Below are 18,885 nucleotides of genomic sequence, written 5' to 3' on the forward strand. Positions count from 1 at the left end.
CACGCAAGAGAATCCACCCTTTTGATTTTCAAATGGAAAACAAACTAAGCACCCCGGGAAGCAGAAGAATCTGTTAATTGAAAGTAAAATTAGAATGACCACTGTAACTGAATCAGAGCCATAGATCATTCTAGATACAAGTGAATTAACAGACAATGGGCCCTCTCTCTAGATGTTTCTGCCTTTCAATGGTCCTTTCTTAAAACAAAAACAAGAAACTTTGCATATATTTATTCAAAATATTGTATGTATCCTGTTTTTTATTCACAATGCAACTGATTAGCATTGTATATATTTTTCACCGTGTATTTATTTTTATTTTGTTTCAACTTTTTATTTTTATTGTAAATATTTCTTTTCTTTTTTTTGATTGCTTAGCTGATTTTAATAACATGACATACAGCCCCTAGACTTGATATAATCATTACGCAAAATACATAGATGAATACTGTCTTCTTTTAAAAATATAAAATAAATAAGCAAGACATGAAAATAGGCAAGTTTCCATTAAATAAATGAAATTTTTTTTTTTTTTTTTTTTTGAGTTGGGGTCTCACTCTGTCGCCCAGACTGGAGTGCAGTGGCCGCTCCCGGCCACCACAGCCTCGACCTGCTGGGCTCCGGTGATCCTTCCGCCTCAGCCTTCCAAGTAGCCAAAATTACAGGCATGCGCTACCATGCCCGGCTGATTTTTTGATTTATTGTAGAGATGAGGTCTTGCTGCCCAGGTGGGTCTCGAACCCACGGGCTCAGGTAATCCACTCACCTCAGCCTCCCAAAGGCGTGGGATTATAGGCTGAGCCACCGAGCCCGGCTAAATGAAATTTTTTAAAAAGAAAGTTTTCCTTTCCATGTCATTAGAAGAAGGAAAATTATCATTTTAAACAATATTCAAGTTTATTAAACAAATTTTAAAAAGTATTATAAAATGTTTAACTTTCATCAGCTTCAAGGTTTATGCTGCTCCCGAATTTTGCATATAACTGAAATTTCAAATCTGCTAACACCTGCTGAATGGATTCCACTCTGTATTCTAAGGCGTCAATTTCTTCTTGCAAATTTTTCTTAGCTTCTTCTAACATTTCTTGTGTTTATTCTTGAGAATGGCTAATGAAAACATCACCAATTTGATAAGGTATCATTAAGCAGTCGTCATTTGCAAGCATGATGTCATCACAAGCATCTTCTAAATTTTGGAGTTGTTTCTTTTTTACTTCTATTTCTTCCTTCGGCTCTGTGATTCTACTTGTGTTCCGTGCAAATTTGTTTATCTTTTGTTGATCTTCAAAAGTAACATTGACATCTTCTGCAGCCGCCTTCTTCATGGTGGCCGCCCTCTTGGGACTGGACTATTTTTATAGAGATGAGGTCTTGCTATTTTGCCCAGGCTGGTCATGAACTCCTGTCCTCAAGCACTCCTGCCTCACCCTCCCAAAGTGCTAGGCATACTGTGAAGATTTCAAACCTGCAGCGAAGTCACAAGAATCATGTAATGACACCTTCTGTCCTCAGATGGCCAGTGTGCTGGGTGGTCCTAAGTCTCTCCTACCACTCGCCTGGCCCTCAGCCTACCCCATCATTCTAGCCTCGCCTGGGCCCTCATGCCTTCCAGACAGGAATGGGCTAACCACAGAGTAGTTCTAGAATGGAGCAAGGCTATGGGAAGGAGTGAGGGTATCTACTTTACATACTATAAAATGACAGAGTTTTTCCTTCAGGCAGTCCCATAAGGCCCCAGCATCAAACAGCGGCCTCTGAAGGCTGGGGCGGCAGGCCCATGCTCATATGATCTTACCAGACAGGGCAGAATCGCAACCCTCACACAGCTTCTGACAGAGTGGTGAGAACTAGGTTTCTGCCTGCTCTTCTGAGGTCAAGATCAATAATGCCACCATACCCCTCTCAAGCACATGTCTCTCACCCACCCCCGGACAGAGTCCCCTTGAAGGCAAGGAATCACAGGATCCCCTACACATGGCCCACCTGTCTGCCTGCAGTCAAAGCCTGGAAAGTGAAGGGAGGTTCGAACAGATGCAGAGGATCGGCCAATGTTCCAATACCTTCTCCACACACCCCAACCTTTTACTCAATGCACCCAAACGTTAAGCACACTCGAGGAAGGTCAGACATTTTAGCTTCCATGACTGACAGCCAAGCTATGCCTACAAGCTAAGGGATGCTATTGAGATGGACGCCCTCTCCACTGGTGTGGAAGCACTGTGCTGGGCCTGCGCAGGGCAGTAGCTCTGCCTTTCCAGAGAAGATATAGAATAGGAGGTGATGGGTCAAGGCCTGTCAAACTCTGTTGAAATATGAAGCAACACTTATTGCAAAAAAAATAGTAGGGAATTCTAGTCAGGAGGGAGCCAAATCAAATGCCTTACAATCATGTACCAAATACTGTGTAGGGTATTTTACATATAAGTGTTAATTCTCACAACCAAGTTCAACATGGTTATGGCTGTTTAATCAGTATGGGCAAGGTTCTGCTGCAGCAACACACACACCCCAAATTTCAATGCCTTTATAGGAAAAATATTTACTTCCTGTTCAAGCTACATGCATAGTGGTTCAGGTAGTGGTCACTGGAACTCCCAGGAACCCACAGACAGAGCTGCCACCATGTCACTACACCATGTCATTACACCAAAGGGAGAAGAGAGAGAGCCTTAGGAACCACAGCATGAATGATTAAATGCTTGGCCTAGAAAGACACACACCACTTCTCCTTATACTCACTGGCCAAAACCAGTCACATGACTTCACTTATCCAAGAGAGTCAGAAAATGCAATCCTACCACCTGCCTACCTCACTTTTTCTGTTACTTACAGATAAGGAAACAGAAGCTCAGAGGTTAATAATAATGACAACAACAACAACAATACTGAAAAATCACTACTGCTGGGCTCTGTTCTAAGTGCTCTGTGTCAACTCATCTAATCTCTCCATAGCTTTAGGTACAGTCATCATCAGCATCTTACAGCTTTGGGAACTGGGCAGGGGGTGTTGGGCAATTTCCCCTAAACTATGCAGGGAGTGGGGGCAGAGCCCAGGGCTATGGCCTGAGTCTGTTCCCACAACTACACTATGTGAGCCCCATGTCAGGAGGCTGGAGAAGGGATGCTGTCAAATCCAGATCCTCTGTTTCCCATACACCAAACAGGAAGGAGAGGGATGTGTGGATCCTCAGCCTCGTGTCTACCTACAAGTCCCAGCACTAGGACAGGGTCCTCTCCATCCACCCCTTGGGGCAGCCCTTCTCAACAGGCTTCTGTACAACCCCCATGTCCCAAGAGATCCACGGTGAGTCATGAATTAACTTCTCTCCTGTGTGTCACTTGTCCTAACAGGGAGCGGCCTCTGTTTACAAATGAGGAACCCTGGCTGAGAAAGTTCACCTCAGGGAAAGGATCTAGCCATCTCCCAGGACATGTTCGGCTACTCATGGAATTGACCAGCCCCTCACCAACATTTTTTTCTAAAGAGAAGCCATCATGCTAAGGAGAGAAGCGGGCCAGCCGAGCCCTCTCACGGTTACACATCCAGCCTGAAGCAGATGCAGGCACAGCGGTGGCTGGGCAGGGCCCTTCTTCCTGCCCAGTGCCCTGTCTTCTCAGAGAGCAGGAGCTCTGCAGACCAAGCAAGATGGGCCAAGAGGCACACACCAGCAGTTTGATCATGTGTCTTTTACTAAGAAGTGAGGAGCAGCCGGGCTCGGTGGCTCAGCCTGTATCCCGTGCCTTTGGGAGGCTGAGGTGAGTGGATTGCCTGAGCCCGCGGGTTCGAGACCTGCTTCGGCAGCGAGACCTCATCTCTACGGTGGCCGGGAGCGGCCACTGTACTCCAGTCTGGGCGACAAAGTGAGACTCCAACTCAAAAAAAAAAAAAAAGAAGGGAGGAGCAAGATTTTGTAAAAAACGCAGCTGCCTTAAAATCCCACCCCAACACAGGCACTCTCAGGGGTGAGTGGGGAGGAAGAGGGGTGGGGATACTGCCTCTGAGGAAGCAAAACTTAGTCCTTGGGACATAAAAAATCTCTTGTTCTTTTTATATATAAAGCACAGCTATGTATCTGTGGTATTAAAATGTAATGGGCGGAGGGTGTGTTCAATCAGGAAAAAAAGGTCTAAAAATTATTTAATTAATTTTTAGTCAGAGTTGATACCAAACCAGAAAGAGAATGTCCCTAGGTTCCCAAAAACAAGATGCAATTCTTTCTTTCCCTGTTGAAAGAGACGAGAGCAAAAAAGGGCATTGCTGGTATGACCCCTTGGGACAACAACTGAGATACATCTTTTAAGATGACAAACGCACATGCCCTCTGCCCCAGTACTCCACTCCCAGAACTGCCTTCAGCCATGCCTGCACCTGAGTGAGGTCATCCACTGCAGCATGGTGGCAAAAGCAAAGGTGGAGAGGTGCCAATAAGAAAAGATTGAGAAACACGGAAAATAGAAGAACTATTTTCACTTTGACTAGTCATTTTGGGCTTTTATCTCAAAATAAGCATTTTAAATTGTAGTTACAAAATACAGTGTTCCATCGTTTTTACCTCAACCTTTCCCAGAGTGTCCGTCTCCCCATTCTCCATTCACAATCGAACAGACTGAAAGGGCCTACCACATGTAGCGATGGGGGACCTGTCTTCCCATGCCCTCATGCAGCTTAGTCTAGTATCTCTGTGGTCATCAAGTGTAAATTTTAATGTCTGTGAAATATATAATCATCTCGATTGATTAATCCACTCACTCAGTTTCTTGCAATTTTATCCAATAAATAAATGTTTTTGCTTTTGTTGAATTACTATATTCTCTTGGGATAAATTCTTTGAAAAAGAATGATAGATTTTTAGATACCATATTGTCTTAAAAGTTTACCATGTAGGCCACCGTCAAACCACACAATGCACCCTACAACAAAGAGGCTTCTTTCAGCTGGGGGGTGGGGGTGGGGGAACCATCAGGTCAACAGAATGAGCTGCCTGGCTTCTTCCTGCCCCATTTTACTCCCCCACCTCCCAGCATGAGGGCCTGCCTGGCTGTCTCTGGCCCCTAGAACTGGGAGTCATCTGCAAACCCAGCTGTTGCTCCAGATGGGAACAGGGCCAATGAAATGGACACCAATGCTCTCACCACAGAAGGGACAAAGAACTCAGCACACAGGTTCACCCATCTGGTGAAGTCACTCGTTTCCTTCCACTTATCCAGAGTGAGGCAGAGAGAGAAACAAAAGGGGGGCAGACAGCAAGGCTCCCCTCCAAAGCAAACATTGCATCCTGAACAGGGTTCCTCCCTCTTCAGCAGGACTGTCTCCTCCTGTCTGGTCCACAGATGGAGCCATTAAAAGCACTCTGTCCTAGATATCACTTTCCATGAGCCACCTGGAGCGACAGCACTGAAGGAAAACGAACATGTAGAACAGAACAAAAGCAGGAGCAAAGCACCAGCCCTGCACCGCTAGTGGATTTCTTTCTCCCTCTTCTCCAGCTTTGCTATTCTCCAGGCTGTCAGAGTTGATGCCAAATCAGAAAGAGAATGTCCCTAGGTTCCCAAAGACAAGACGCAATACTTTCTTTCCCCGTTGAAAGAGATGAGAGCAAAAGGGGGTATTGCTGGTATGACCCCTTGGGACAACAACTGAGATACATCTTTTAAGATGACAAATGCACATGCCCTCTGCCCCAGTACTCCACTCCCAGAACTGCCTTCAGCCATGCCTGCACCTGAGTGAGGTCATCCATTGCAGCATGGTGGCAAAAGCAAAGGACTAGAAACAACCTCAGCCTTCATGAATTAGAGGCTGGGCTAGACATTCAGAGTGGAGTACTATACAAAAAAATGTGTGTGTGTGTGTGCGCTCGCGCGCGTGTGTGTGTGTTATATAAAAAAATTAAGGGACTGACTTAGTGAGCTAAAATGAGAAGAGCTGTGTATCAGATGTTGTCTTTGATACATGTTCAGAACCAGACTACCTATTCTCTCTTTCTCTCTCACACTCTCTCACATACACACACACATACACACACCTGATATACACACACCTGCTGGTTATCTCTGGCAGGCTGGGTAAGAAACTAGTGGATACTAGCTACCGTGGAAGGATGCCAGGGGACTTGCTTTTCACTGCACACCCTTTGGCCGGGTGAACTCTGTCCGATGTGATACGATCTTTCTAGCACCTCGCTACACGGGAGCCTGTGTGCATTCTTTCACTCAATCCTTTCAACATCTCTTCAAGATCTTGTCGTCCCAATAGTACGGATATACAAACTGAAGCTCTGAGAAGATAATACTATGCACACATCCTCAGTTTGTCTGAAGCCCGTGTTCAAGGCTGTTTTGCTCTGAAGTCCCTGCTTAAATGGCAAAATGCAAGCTACAAGCTATTTAAGACAAACCACGCTCTTGGCCACCACCATGCTATGTGCCTGAACAGGAGAATGCTATTCCAAATGGGAAACACTGGATGTCCCATGCCTCCCACTGTCCCCTAGCAAGCTTACACCTGCTTTCCCAGGTCTCAGGAAAGGAGACAGTGTGTGGAGACGCCTCCCTGCCAGGCTGAGCACTGCACTAAGAGTGTTGCACACAAAGCGGAGGTCTAGAACAGGGGTCCCAACCCCTGGGTCGTGGACCAGTACTGGTCTGTGGCCTCCTAGGAACTGGACAGCATAGCAGGTGAGCAGCAGGTGAACAGAACTCTTGCTTCTTCCAGTCAGATCAGCAGCTGCAAAGATTCTCCTAGGAGCGCAAACCCTATTGTGAACTGTACATACAAGGGATCTAGGTCGCGTGCTCCTTGGGTGAAAAACTGTTTTCCACAAAACCAGTTCCGATGCCAAAAAAGGATGGGGACCGCTGGTCTAGAGGACACAGACCAGAAGGTTTACGGAACATAAGTTCCTCTGGCATCTGCCTTCCTCCCTGCCTAAGAACAGCAACATCAGTCTGGGACCTTCCCGCACGCCAGTACTCTCATCTCTGTTCTGTTAGACCTGTGCTCAGTATTCACATTCTCAGTACCTCGATTTCCTCACTTGTAAAATGGACATGAAAGCAATTACACAACCTCAAAGGATCGCTGGGGGACTGAAGGGGGAAAATGGATGTATGGAAGTGGACACAGGGCTCGATTCCAGATCCAGTTTTCGGGAACTTTGGGTAGTTCAGGTGTTCTCAAAGTGTTTGGTCTCAGGATCTTTTAACAATCTAAAAATGATTGAGGACCCTAGGGCTTTGTTTATGTGGTTTTGCCTATTGATATTTACTATATTTGAAAGGAAAACTAACAACAAATTTAAATGTTAATTTAAAATTACAATAATAAACCCATTATGTATTAACATACAATAGTTGTGTTTATTTTTGAGTTGGAGTCTCACTCTGGCGCCCAGACTGGAGGGCAGTGGCAGGCTCCTGGCCACTGCAGCCACAGCCTGCTCCGGCAATCCTTCTGCCTCAGCCTTCCAAGCAGCCGGAACTACAGGCGCGTGCTACCACGTCCGGCTAATTTTTGATTTATTATAGAGACGAAGTCTCACCAAGTTGCCCAGGCGGGTCTCGAACCCGTGGGCTCAGGCAATCCACTCACCTCAGCCTCCCAAAGTGCTGGGATTACAGGCTGAGCCACTGAGCCCGGCCAGGTATTTTTCATAAATCAATTTCCCAAGAAAAGATAAATGTTTGAGGTGATGGATAGCCCAGTTACCCTGATTTGGTCATTATATACAGGTATCAAAATATCACATGTACCTTGAAAATATGTACAACTATAATATATCAATTTTTTAAAAAATTAAATAATTTTTGCTTTAAAAATAAATTATCCAAAAACAGTTTTAAATTGAGAGAAGTGGTTGGATTCTCATATATGCTTCTGCATTCAATCTGTTGAGATACATTGTTTTGATTACAGAATATGAAAAAAATTCAGCATTACAGAGGTAGCTGGGAAAGGGAGGAAATTTTCAGGTAACTGTAGATACTCTTCTTTGATACCACACTAAGCCATGACAAGTATAGTTTGTTACAGGTTCACTGCGATGTGGAATCTGAGCCCGTATCAATGAACTTTTGTATTCTGGCATTCCCATCCGCCAGCCCATCCTGTACTTTGAATGGGTGGTTTACCCATGCATGATTTTGTAACATGGGGCACCGGTCATTTGGAAAACATTGGTTCACTGAGCTCTGGAGAGACTGAGTGAAAAGGGCAAATGATGTTTTCGTATTACCACAAAAACAGTTTTCACCTTGTGGACCTAAGGGGATCTCAGGGACTCCCAGACCACACTATATAATATTGGGGTAGCAGAACTTCTGCATCCTCCACATTAACCATGCTTTCTTTTAAGAACTGAGAAAGAGAAACTTCAGTAGAAGCATGGGGTCTGCACAGGGGTCTCTGTCCCTGTCCTGTCTGGACTAAGAGAGTCTGCTGCCAATGGGACAGCTGAACCCGGTGCCCTCCTACCCACGGCCACCTGCCTCCCCTCTAATAACCCGGCCCGCCCTGCTCCTGCCTTCATCATGAGAAGCCTTCCTCACCCACAGGACCACCTCATCCTCCTCCAGAACAACAGGCCTTGGTGGTTTGCATAAGGCAGGCCCTCCAGCAGCAAAGTACAGGGGCCACGCATGAGCTACTGCACTTGGGTTTCACAGTTGATGATTCTTGGTCTCTCAAAATTACATATGCATGTATATTTATAGCAAATACATGGGTGCCCATAAATAGTCACTCATTCATGTATACATTTTTAGCTTGACATTCAGCTGCCAAGTTCTACTACATCTTCCTTCCAGTGACCCTAGGGCTAGGGCTTTCTTTCCTAGTCCTGCCCTCACCACTACAGGCTGGTAAAGTTATGCCAGGGTCCTGTCCCCATCTCTTCCCACACCCACCAACCCAGTGCTAAATGGTTAGCTGCTGACCACCAATCTTTCCTGCTCAAAAGCCTCCAATGAGGCTCTGACATCCAAGTCTTGTCCCATCAGTTCCCCCTTCTCAGCTTCCTCCCCACCCCAGTCCCTCCTCCTCCCCCACCACTCACTCAGGCTGACTCTGGGCTTTCTAGCTCTCCTCCTCTGCTCCCCCATTCTCCCTGCTCAAGTCCCAAGCCTCCCCACCCCTCCAATTCCTCTCATTTCACAGCTGCACCCTCCTCTGAACTTCACATTTGTCTGGCATGTAGATGATCTTGTACATAGTAGATGCTCAAAAAATGAATGCAACCAGTAATTTCTGAGCACCTATTGTGTGACAGGCCCTGTGCTATGCACAAGGGCTATGGCATGCAGTAAATACAAGTTCTGTCTTGTCTCCAAGAACATTCTAAATCCCTTTGTGTCTTCTTCCACTGCTGTCGAGCACTCTTCACTCCTTTGGTCACTGTGTGTTGTGCTTTTATTTATATTGGCAGCTCCTCAAGGACAGTATTCTGTGTCATCTTTACTTCCTAGAATTGACTGGATGCTTAATAAACATTGTTGTTGGAGGTCCAAACTTCACCTGCATGAAGCCTGCTTGTGTAACTAATCCTGACTTGTACCCCACATATGTATAATAAAAATAAATAAAATTTAAAAACCATTGCTGAATGGAAAATCCACTGGAATAAGAATCAACCTGATCCAGAGATCTGTTAGACTGATGTGAGAGGTCCCTGGTGTCTGCCATATTATTTGCTGTCTGATCGACAGGTTCATTTAAGCATTTTAAATGCTAGTTGGAAAAGAGCAACCCTCCACTCCATTCTGGATGGTGCTCCATAAATCACACAGATCAAATTGGAGATGCCAACCTGGAGTAGCCACACAGGGAAGTGAGGTGCAAGAGGCCTTGCTTTCAAATCCCAGCACTGCCATTTCCTCCTGTAAGACTAGCCCAAGATACTTAAATTCTCTGAGTCTCAGCTTTCTCATATAGAAAATGGGGGTGAAAAATAACTATGTCTACTTTAAGGTACCATCCTGAGAATTAAACAAGAGAATACATGTAAACGGTTTAATACAGTGGGACATACACAATTCACTCAGTTCATGAGAGCTACTGCTGTTAATATTGTTGGCGCAGCCCCAGTCAGCATGAGCCCTGGAGTAATGGCCCCCAATTTGCACCCATGGTCCCATTCCTATGATCATGCTAACTTATATGACAAAGAGATTTGCAGATGTAATTAATGTTTACATGTATGTAATTAATGATGTTACAAATCAGTCCATCTTAAAAAAGGGAAACTTTCTGGATGGATCTGGCCTAACCAATAAACCCTTTAAAGCAGAGTTTTCTGTGGCTGGTCCCAGAAGTGGAAGTCAGAGACTTGAAGGAAGGAAGGATGTATTGCACCATTGCAGGCCTGAAGAAGGAAGGGGCTGAGATCGGGTCCTGGCTGCAGCCAGCAAGGGAACAGGGACCTCAGACTTACAACCACAAAGAACTTGACTCTGCCAACAACCTGACAGAGCATGGAAGCTGATTCTTCCTTAGAACCTCAAGATAAGAGCCCACGCCAGCCAATACCTTAATTCTGGATTTGTGAAACCCTAAGTAGAGATCTCAGTTGAGCCAGTCCAAGTTCTCACCTTACAGAACTATATATACATTAATAAATGGGTATTTTTTTAAGCTGCTAAGCTTGTGGTGATTTGTTAGGCAGCAATAGAAACTAATATAAGCCCCACCTGGCCTCTAGTCACAATGCACAGTTATTAAAGCACATGAAGTGTCCATTGGAAAGGTCTGGGGACAACTTGCACTTTCTGCATTCTCTGATTGCTGAATGTGTGATGCTTGAGAGCAGGGACTATGGGTAGTACAGTATAGGTTCGCAATAATTTCATTCAATGAAGTTTCAACTTCCTGGGCAGTTGAGAACTACATGGCTTACACCTTCACAGATGCATCACCAGCCAGGTGTAATTATCTGGGCAAACCCCAGCAAAGTCCTCTTTTTGGCCTAGAGGAAACTCCAGACACTGGAAGCGGTTCAGAGGAAGCCACCCAGCAACCAGGGCAGGTGTGTCCACGTGCAAACGTGTCTTGCTTTACACAGCAAACGACCATGTACATGGCCCCTGCCTCGGCCTGCGGCAGCCACCCAAGGCTTAGCCAACCAGCCAAACCCTGACATTTTGCTTGTAATTGTACCTTCCAGTAAAAAGTCCTGTTTGGAGTGGTAAAAATAGCAACTGCAGCTTCCTGCAACCCAGATATACCAGTTGATGCCAGTGCCTGAAAGGAAACCTGAAGATTTGACCTCACTAACTCAGTGATCTGTGTTCTAGATGAAAGTGGGGTGGAGCTGGCAAGGGTACCCAGACTCTAGCCCCAGGTAGACCCACTCAAAACCAGCTTCGCAGTGAGAAGCTTCCCTCACTCTCTTCATGAACACCCAGCCCTCAGAATCAGGTGTCTAATAAAGGCAAAAGTTGCTTTCAGCAAGGCTCTCCCCTCTTCCCCTCTTCCTGCTGGCTAGCTGTAGAGCTGTAAAGGCAGGAGGCCTCCCTATCAAAGCCCTTTGGGGGTCCCACTGTCCCCTTAGTAACTCCCCCTTCCCCCTACCTACATCTGTCCCCAGGCGGTTCCAACTAGGTCAGGCTGGTTGGGATAACAGGGGCCCCCTGTGGAGCTTAGTTCTGAGTCATCCCCAGGGCAGCTGGGGAGTCACAGCTAACCCTAGATGCTGCTTCCTGAAGGGTGGGGCAAACCTGCTGGAGAATGAGAGGACAGCCTGGCTAAAACACCCCCAGGAACTTGAACACCAGCACTAATGAATTCCTCAGGGCGTGGGCAGCAGCCCCTGACTCTGCCATCACAGGACCAGACGCCACCCAGGGCCTGCCTTTCCTTCTCGGTCAATGTTCACAGCTTTCCCCTCCTTCTGTCTCCAAACCAATACATGGGCCCCTTTAGTAAATAGTCTGCTTGTTTTAAGCCTCCTGTTACAGGAAAACGGACAAGAACCCCCAAAGTCCGTGCAGCCACAGCCTTTGGTCTCTACCACAGGGCTGTCTGTGGTAGCCAATGCCCTCTTCTGAGTCTTTTCATGGATCAGTGAGAAAACCCTCTCTGCCCTCCTGACTCATTTCTTTATTCCTTCAGGTAAGGCAGGCAGCGGCTCATCCACTGTGCTGGTCTTCTGTGAGGAGCTCTCACCACACTCTCCAGTCCTTTGCACCTCTGGGACATCAGGCAGATGCCTCCCACCTAAAACCACCTCTGCTTTACATAGGCAAAGTCGCTCCAGCTCCTCCCCAGGATATGTTGGCTATTTAGAAACACTCAAATTCACTCAAATGTTCCAGATATTTGGCTATCCCTAGTAAAAAAAACAAAAAAACAAAAAAACCAAAAAAACCCCCCAAAAACCATGCCTCCTCATGTTTGCAGAGCTTTTCAGCATAAAATGAACTTTCAGGAATGTTTTCCCATGCACAATGTGCAGCAGCCTGGTGGGGGGGGGCAGGGCAGGGATTAAAGGGCCTCATTTCACAGATGAGTACACAGAGCAGGAGCTCCATGGAGGCCCCAGCTGAGGTCAGGAGACCAGTAAGAGGCAGAACCAGCACTTGCTAAACCTTAATCTTCTGAAAAAACAATAGTGGACTAGAGTCAAAAGTGAAAGCCTGAATAATCTAGATCACTTTTTAAAAAAATGGAACAATGAGATTTTCTGCATTACATTAGCTAAAATTAAAAATGTGGAGAATATCAAATATGGGTGAGGATATAAAGAAATAGGCAGTCAGACACTTTTATTAGTGGGAGAGAAAACTGAATAAATTTTTGCAAAGGGCATTTGGCTTTAACAATGAAAATCTAAAATAATCATCATTATTTTATATAAAGAAGCATGATCAAAGGTATACAAGACTTCATTGGGGGCCGGATGTGGTGGCTCATGCCTATAATCCCAGCACTTTGGGAGGCTGAGGCAGGAGAATTGCTTGAGCCCCAGGAGTTTGAGACCAGACTGAGCAACATAATGAGAACTTATCTCTACAAAAAGCAAAAATAAAAAGCCCCAAAAACTAGCCAGGTGTGGTAGTGTGTGCCTATAGTCCCAGTTACTTGAGAGGCTGAGGCAAAAGATCCTCTGAGTGCAGGAGGTCGAGGATATGGTGAGCCGTGATCATGCCACTGTACTCCAGCCAGGGTGACAGAGTGAGACCCCAACTCAAAAAAAAAAAAAAAAAAAGGGGTGAGACTTTATTGGGGAAAAATGAGATACAACCAAGTCTCTCATTAGCAGATAATCAGATAATGAGATGAAATGGTGGTTTGGCCACAGCATGGATTATTATGTTGCAGTGAAAAGGGAACGAGTGCCACCACACACCAAGAGACAGAAGTTGCAGAGTGTTAAATATGACCCAAATGACACAAACACAAAGCCTATACATACATGGGAGACGAGAAGGGTACGCATCAAACTTTGTACAGATACTAAGGAGGGCAGTGGACTCTCATGAAGGAAACAATAAACCACTCAAAAGAACAGTGTTCTCCTTAGTCTCCCCATGCACGAAAGACCACAGAGTGTCATGGTGAAGCCTATCTCTGTGCCTCATTCATACCCCTCCCAGCCCCTGCTGGCCCAGCCTTTGCAACTGCTGTGTACCCTGCCTGGCATGATTTCTCAGATCTTTCCACAGCTGGCTCAGATGTCACCACCCCAGGGAAGCCTTCCTTGACCACCTCTTCTAGATAGGTCCTCCTGGTCCTGACCATTTTTCTCACATCCCTCCCTGCCCAGTCCCCATCCACTCCTCCACAGCTGTATATTTTGCCAATCTGTCTTCTGCCTCTCCTAACTGAATGGGGGGCTCCAGGATGAGGGTGACCTTGCCTTGTTTTCTGCTGAATCCCTGAACCTGGCAGAGAAGAGATGGCAAAAAAATACTCACTGGACACATTTGAGCTGAGGAAACTAACAACAGTCCACTTCCTCAGCTCTTCAATGAGGAAACTGAGGCAGACTCTCAACACACCTGCCATTCACATCCTAGTGCTGTGTCATAATCACCTGACTACCTGACACCTCAGACACTGAACTTCCAAGTAGGGACCTTCTTCACACCCGACTTTCTTCCCCATTTTCTAGTCCAGGGTGAGCCATTCAGAAGGCCCTAAATAATGTGTGCTGCATGAATGGAGCTGGCTACCTTTTTCCCTCAGAAGTCCAAGGCTGTGAACAACTGGCATTCACAGGTTAAAGGACATGCCAAGTTCTCACAAGCCAAACTAGGGTGAAGCAGAACTTGAACTCGACACTAGATGAAATCACCATGGCTTTCTAGAAAAAGAGTTCCTCCATCTCTTGTCGGCCTGGCCAACAGCTTGTGTTAGTTTGAACAAGCAAAGCTTCTTTTTATCTTAATTAGGGAATTAATTCTGTTCCGCCTAGATTGATCTGTGGTCAGCCTCTCCTTGGGGGTCCAATGGGAGCAGGCAGAACATAAGCTAGGCTTGTTTTGTCTGCATTCTATCCCTGCATTTAATCCTGACCACACAGCTGACAGTTGAAGGAGCCACCCTTCAGAAGTGGGTGGGGAGTGACACCCAAGGCAACTGCAGTCCTGGGGCTGATGGCAGCAGACACAGTTCCCTCATGGTCCTGCTCAGTCTCTGTCTATTCATGAGAGGAGCCATCCAACTGGTCTTGCAGGCACCTCCTTGGCAAAGCCAGGCACTCCTGCCCCCTTGGGCTCCCTCATGATTCCTCTTGCACCCTGGAGCTCTTTGTCTAACTCTCTGCCACGAGATGGTCCCGACTCTGTGCCCAGGAGATATCCCACAAGCCAGGTCTCATCTCATCCCTTCCAGAGGGGGGTCACCGTGGGTGCTCCCATGGCTGTTGCCCAGTTCCCCACCCAGGCCCAACCAAAGCAGCCTTGGGAAATGAATCACCCACACGCCACCTTCCTTCAAACCCACACCTGCTCCCCTGGGCCCAGAGTGGTGTCCCCCTGACCCAATCTTTTGACTTCACCAGCCCCCACATCCATAAGCACACCGTGGCCCCAAACTCTAAGGCAGCAGACAGGGGAAGGGAACTGAAGGAGGTTGGAGGGAGGAGTTACCGGGAAACTCTGACTCAGTCTCCACTCACTGAGAAAGGAAAGGAAACTGGGAGCTTGTCTATTGCACCCCTCTCATTCTACAGGTGGACAAAAAAGGGCCCAGAGAGAGAGAGAGAGAGTAACTTGCCTAAAGCCCATAGCACACATCAGAGGCAGGGCTGGAACTAGAACCTCACTTCTGACTTCTGACTCAGCTCCTCGGCACTCTACTGGCTGCTGAAGCTCTTCCTGCCCATAAGGGCCAAGTGCGTAACTCAAGCCTTATAAAACTGCTCAACAGCAGAGCTTGCAAGAGCATAGCAACACATTTAATAGAAGCGCCGTACAAAAGAGTATTTACAGAAGAGCAAATAGACCCCACATAGGTAAGGGGACCTGCATGGAGTCACACAGCCGGGTAGAGGCAGAACACGACTCCCATACTCCCACTTAAAATGCTGTTTCTGCCAACAGGTTTCATCCCCACTCTAGGATGATGAAGAGGTGGAGTTTGTCTCAGGTTTTGGTCACACTGACACAGGAGGTGCCTGGGTGAGCCTCATACAAACTCTGTACCCAATCCAGGGCATGGGAGACAACCGTGGGGGAGAAGAATGGCTGGGAAGATTTTTTTAAAAATGTATTTGCAGAAAATATGGTGCAATTTCTCAACTAAATTGGATTTCTGAGGCCACAGAGCTGCCAGTTTAAAAGAAATAGGTCAATAAGCCACACGTACCCACTCTTTATTATCCAGTAGGGCAGAGACAGGGCTAGTAAGGAAAACTTTAGCAAGAAAGAGTGCAAGACAGGGAGTGGCAGGGGTGGGTGCAGGGCTGGGGACCCAGGAGAGGGTTGACTGCAGAGCAGCAAAAGCGGGAAGAGGAAGGGGGAGCCTGGCATGACTGAAGCCCACTTGGTGCCAGACACCATTCTAGGGGATTCTATATAAGTATGGTGGTTAATCTTCACAATACCCTGAAAAAAGCCAGCAAAGCTCAGTGAGGTTAAGAAACTCAATTTCAGATACATAGACAGCATTTGAACCTCAATCTGGTGCCAGGGCCCTTGCTCTTTCCACTGTCCTGTGTTAAAGGGACTTAACAGGGAGCCCTCCCCATCCCTGACCCCCTTTCTCTCTCCGCTCATCCCCACAGCTCCTAGCAGCTCTTGAAGGACTTGGAGGCAGTCTGGCAAGGTGATGGCTTGAAGCTGACAGGTACCAGCTTTAGACACCATTGACCTAGTGTGGTGGGGATTACTCAGCACTTGCTTAGGGAATGAGGTGGTCCAGGAAAGGGGCTGGAACCTGCTGTGGGGGCTGGGCTGACAGCCATTACCTGGGGACAGATGTGGATTGGTAAGTCCTGCAGGGATGCTGTGACTAAAGGCTATGAATGCTTAAGGTCTCCTTCCTCCCACCCCTGGCACCCCCCTCCTCCTCCCAGCTTGTCCCAACTAAGTGTTTCCTGACTGAGAAAATGCTTCAACAGCTCTGGCTGGCTGAGTCAATTAAATTATGAAATTTACCACATTAGATGAAAAGCAGCATCTCAATCAGCCAATTCATTTGTGTCTGGCCACTCTGTTTTCCTGTGCCAGTTCTGCCCCTTCTGGCCAGGCCACGCCTACACTGCCTGCTGGTACAGAGGGACTAAGGGCTCAGGCAGTGGGCTGGTCTTTGTGATCAGTGGGCTGGGTTCTCTCAGAACACCCCAAAAAGACAGGCTGCTTCCAGAAGCCCTCCAGATTTCCTGCCAGCACTCTGGATGGCTGGCTGTGCAGGCTAGACCACAAGGGCTGAGAGCAAACCTTTCCACCTCCCACCTACATTCTCGCTGACCTCAACCTGCACCTGTTTTGAGGTAGGCAATGAATTGGCCTCTGGGAGAAGTGTGGGTGGCTGGCAGGGTGGAAGCTGAACTGTAGCATGCCTTTCCTATCTTTACTTAGTCACGGCATCCTCTCTCCAGGAAGCTTTGACCACCTGTGTTCCTTTAGCTCCCCTTGCTGCCTTTATCACTTGGCCGTTCTGCACACTATGACATAGCAGGGCCCCCAATCTACCTGCCAGCACCCCCTTATCTTGCCGTTCTCTCAAAGCAGGGTCCCCAGCACCTAACCCAGAGTCTAGCACATAGCTGGTACCCAATCAAGGCTGTTCAAACAATGAAAGAATTAATGAATCAATGACAAATCACCCACGAAATAACACTCTCATTCATCCTACTTTGTCCCCCACCCCCACCCAAGCGATGGATAGGAAGAACCACGCCTGCTTTCACTGGATAATTTTTCTCTTTTCTTCCTGCTCTCCTCTCCCCACACTGAGTTCCCACAGGTCTGAGACGCTATTAAGGGGCATTGGGTGGTGGAAGCTGTCTCTGTGTGGAGCATCCAACTGGCCCACAGTTCTTCTCTCTGCACCACACACATAAATCCAGCTGCAGTCGGAGACCCGGGATGAAGGTTTCTTCCATTTATCTCTACCTTCCTTTTATCAACCTCCCTGGAGTCACTGCCTGACAAATGACTCTCAACGGAGAGAGCTTCCAGGCCTGGGAGAAGGCTGATTTCATCAGTCTCCACGGGCACCGCTTGTGGATTCAAGGGCTCCCATCTTAGAGGGACTCCAAATCTACCCCAGGGTGTAGAACTTGTTACTTAACTTCCCCAGGCCCCAAGCCTTCACCAACACCCCAGGAGTCCTCCCAGAACACCTAGGCCCACTGAGCATCAGCCACACCTATGAACCAGAAGACTGAGGCCCAGAGACCCAAAGACATCGGCACCAACTCAGTCACTAGAATCTGGACCATGATAAGAACCTGAGGTTCCTGCCTTCTCTCCTTGTACCACTGGCAACTTCCTTCCCTCCCTTCCTCTGTTGCATCACCAGAGTGAAACCAAATAGTCCAGACATTTGGTATTCTCTGCCCTGACTACCAGAGAGTCAAAGCCACCGGGACCCAGCAAGACCCAAGATTGACCGGATTAAACATGTAGGGGGCCTGGATCTTCCCCCACCCACAGTTCCTTGGGTCAGGTCTATAGAGAGTTTTCCTTGTTCAAAGACAGTGAGAATGCACTTTGGGGGCTTTAAAGTGGCAGCGAAATAAATAAATATATATACAGTGCTTCTAGGGGCACAATCCCTAAAAGAAAAGCTTCCGAAGCCGCTACAAAGGAGAAAAGGAGTGGAGGTGTAATAACGCTGGGCAAGGTCCTGGAGCCAAGGGCAAAGAGGGGGAAAAGGAAAGGCAGGCTGGAGGGGACTTGCTCTGGACATACCAGGTTGGCTGCCACCCAGGTGGGTAGGCGGGTGTGACCCCAGGAGTGTGACCACTGTTTCTGTTGCTGGACAGACAGTTCTCTAAAACTGAAACAAGAGGCCCTGTCAGGTGGAACCAGGCGGAACATCAACGGTCCGGGACTCCGGGGCCAGGCCGGTGCAGACACTTCCCTTGCGACCTCCTGGGCCCTGGCTTCTGCCCCAGGCGGGGAGCCATCAGACCCTCGGCGTCAAGTGCGCTGGACTCTGCTCGGCCGGGGCGCGGAGCTTCGCCACTCACATCCTTAGAGAAAAGCCGTCTGCTCTTTCCAGGATCAATAGTAATTTTTTAAAAAGAGAGTCTGCGGACTCAATGAATCAACCGCTCCCAAGGGAAGGAGTAGCAGCTCCCGCGCGCAACATCCATTTGCAAAACAATTCATTCCCTCGCCCAGAGCTCTCAGCAAATACCCTCGCCGGGTCCCCAGGCGCCGGCAAGGAGGGAGGAACCTGAGGGCGGGTGGCTGATCACAGTCCCCACCATTGTCCCC

The 18,885-nt window shown here is 47.5% G+C and overlaps 1 pseudogene; it reads right to left on the reverse strand.

Annotated features, from left to right (window-relative positions):
• Window positions 1–861: 861 nt before the first annotated feature.
• LOC103266099 overlaps window positions 862–18,885 on the reverse strand; it is a 60,851-nt pseudogene continuing 42,827 nt past the window's right edge.

This window comes from Carlito syrichta, unplaced genomic scaffold, assembly GCF_000164805.1.
Source record: "Carlito syrichta isolate Samal-C Ts95f unplaced genomic scaffold, Tarsius_syrichta-2.0.1 Scaffold307019, whole genome shotgun sequence".
Lineage (NCBI taxonomy): Eukaryota > Metazoa > Chordata > Mammalia > Primates > Tarsiidae > Carlito > Carlito syrichta.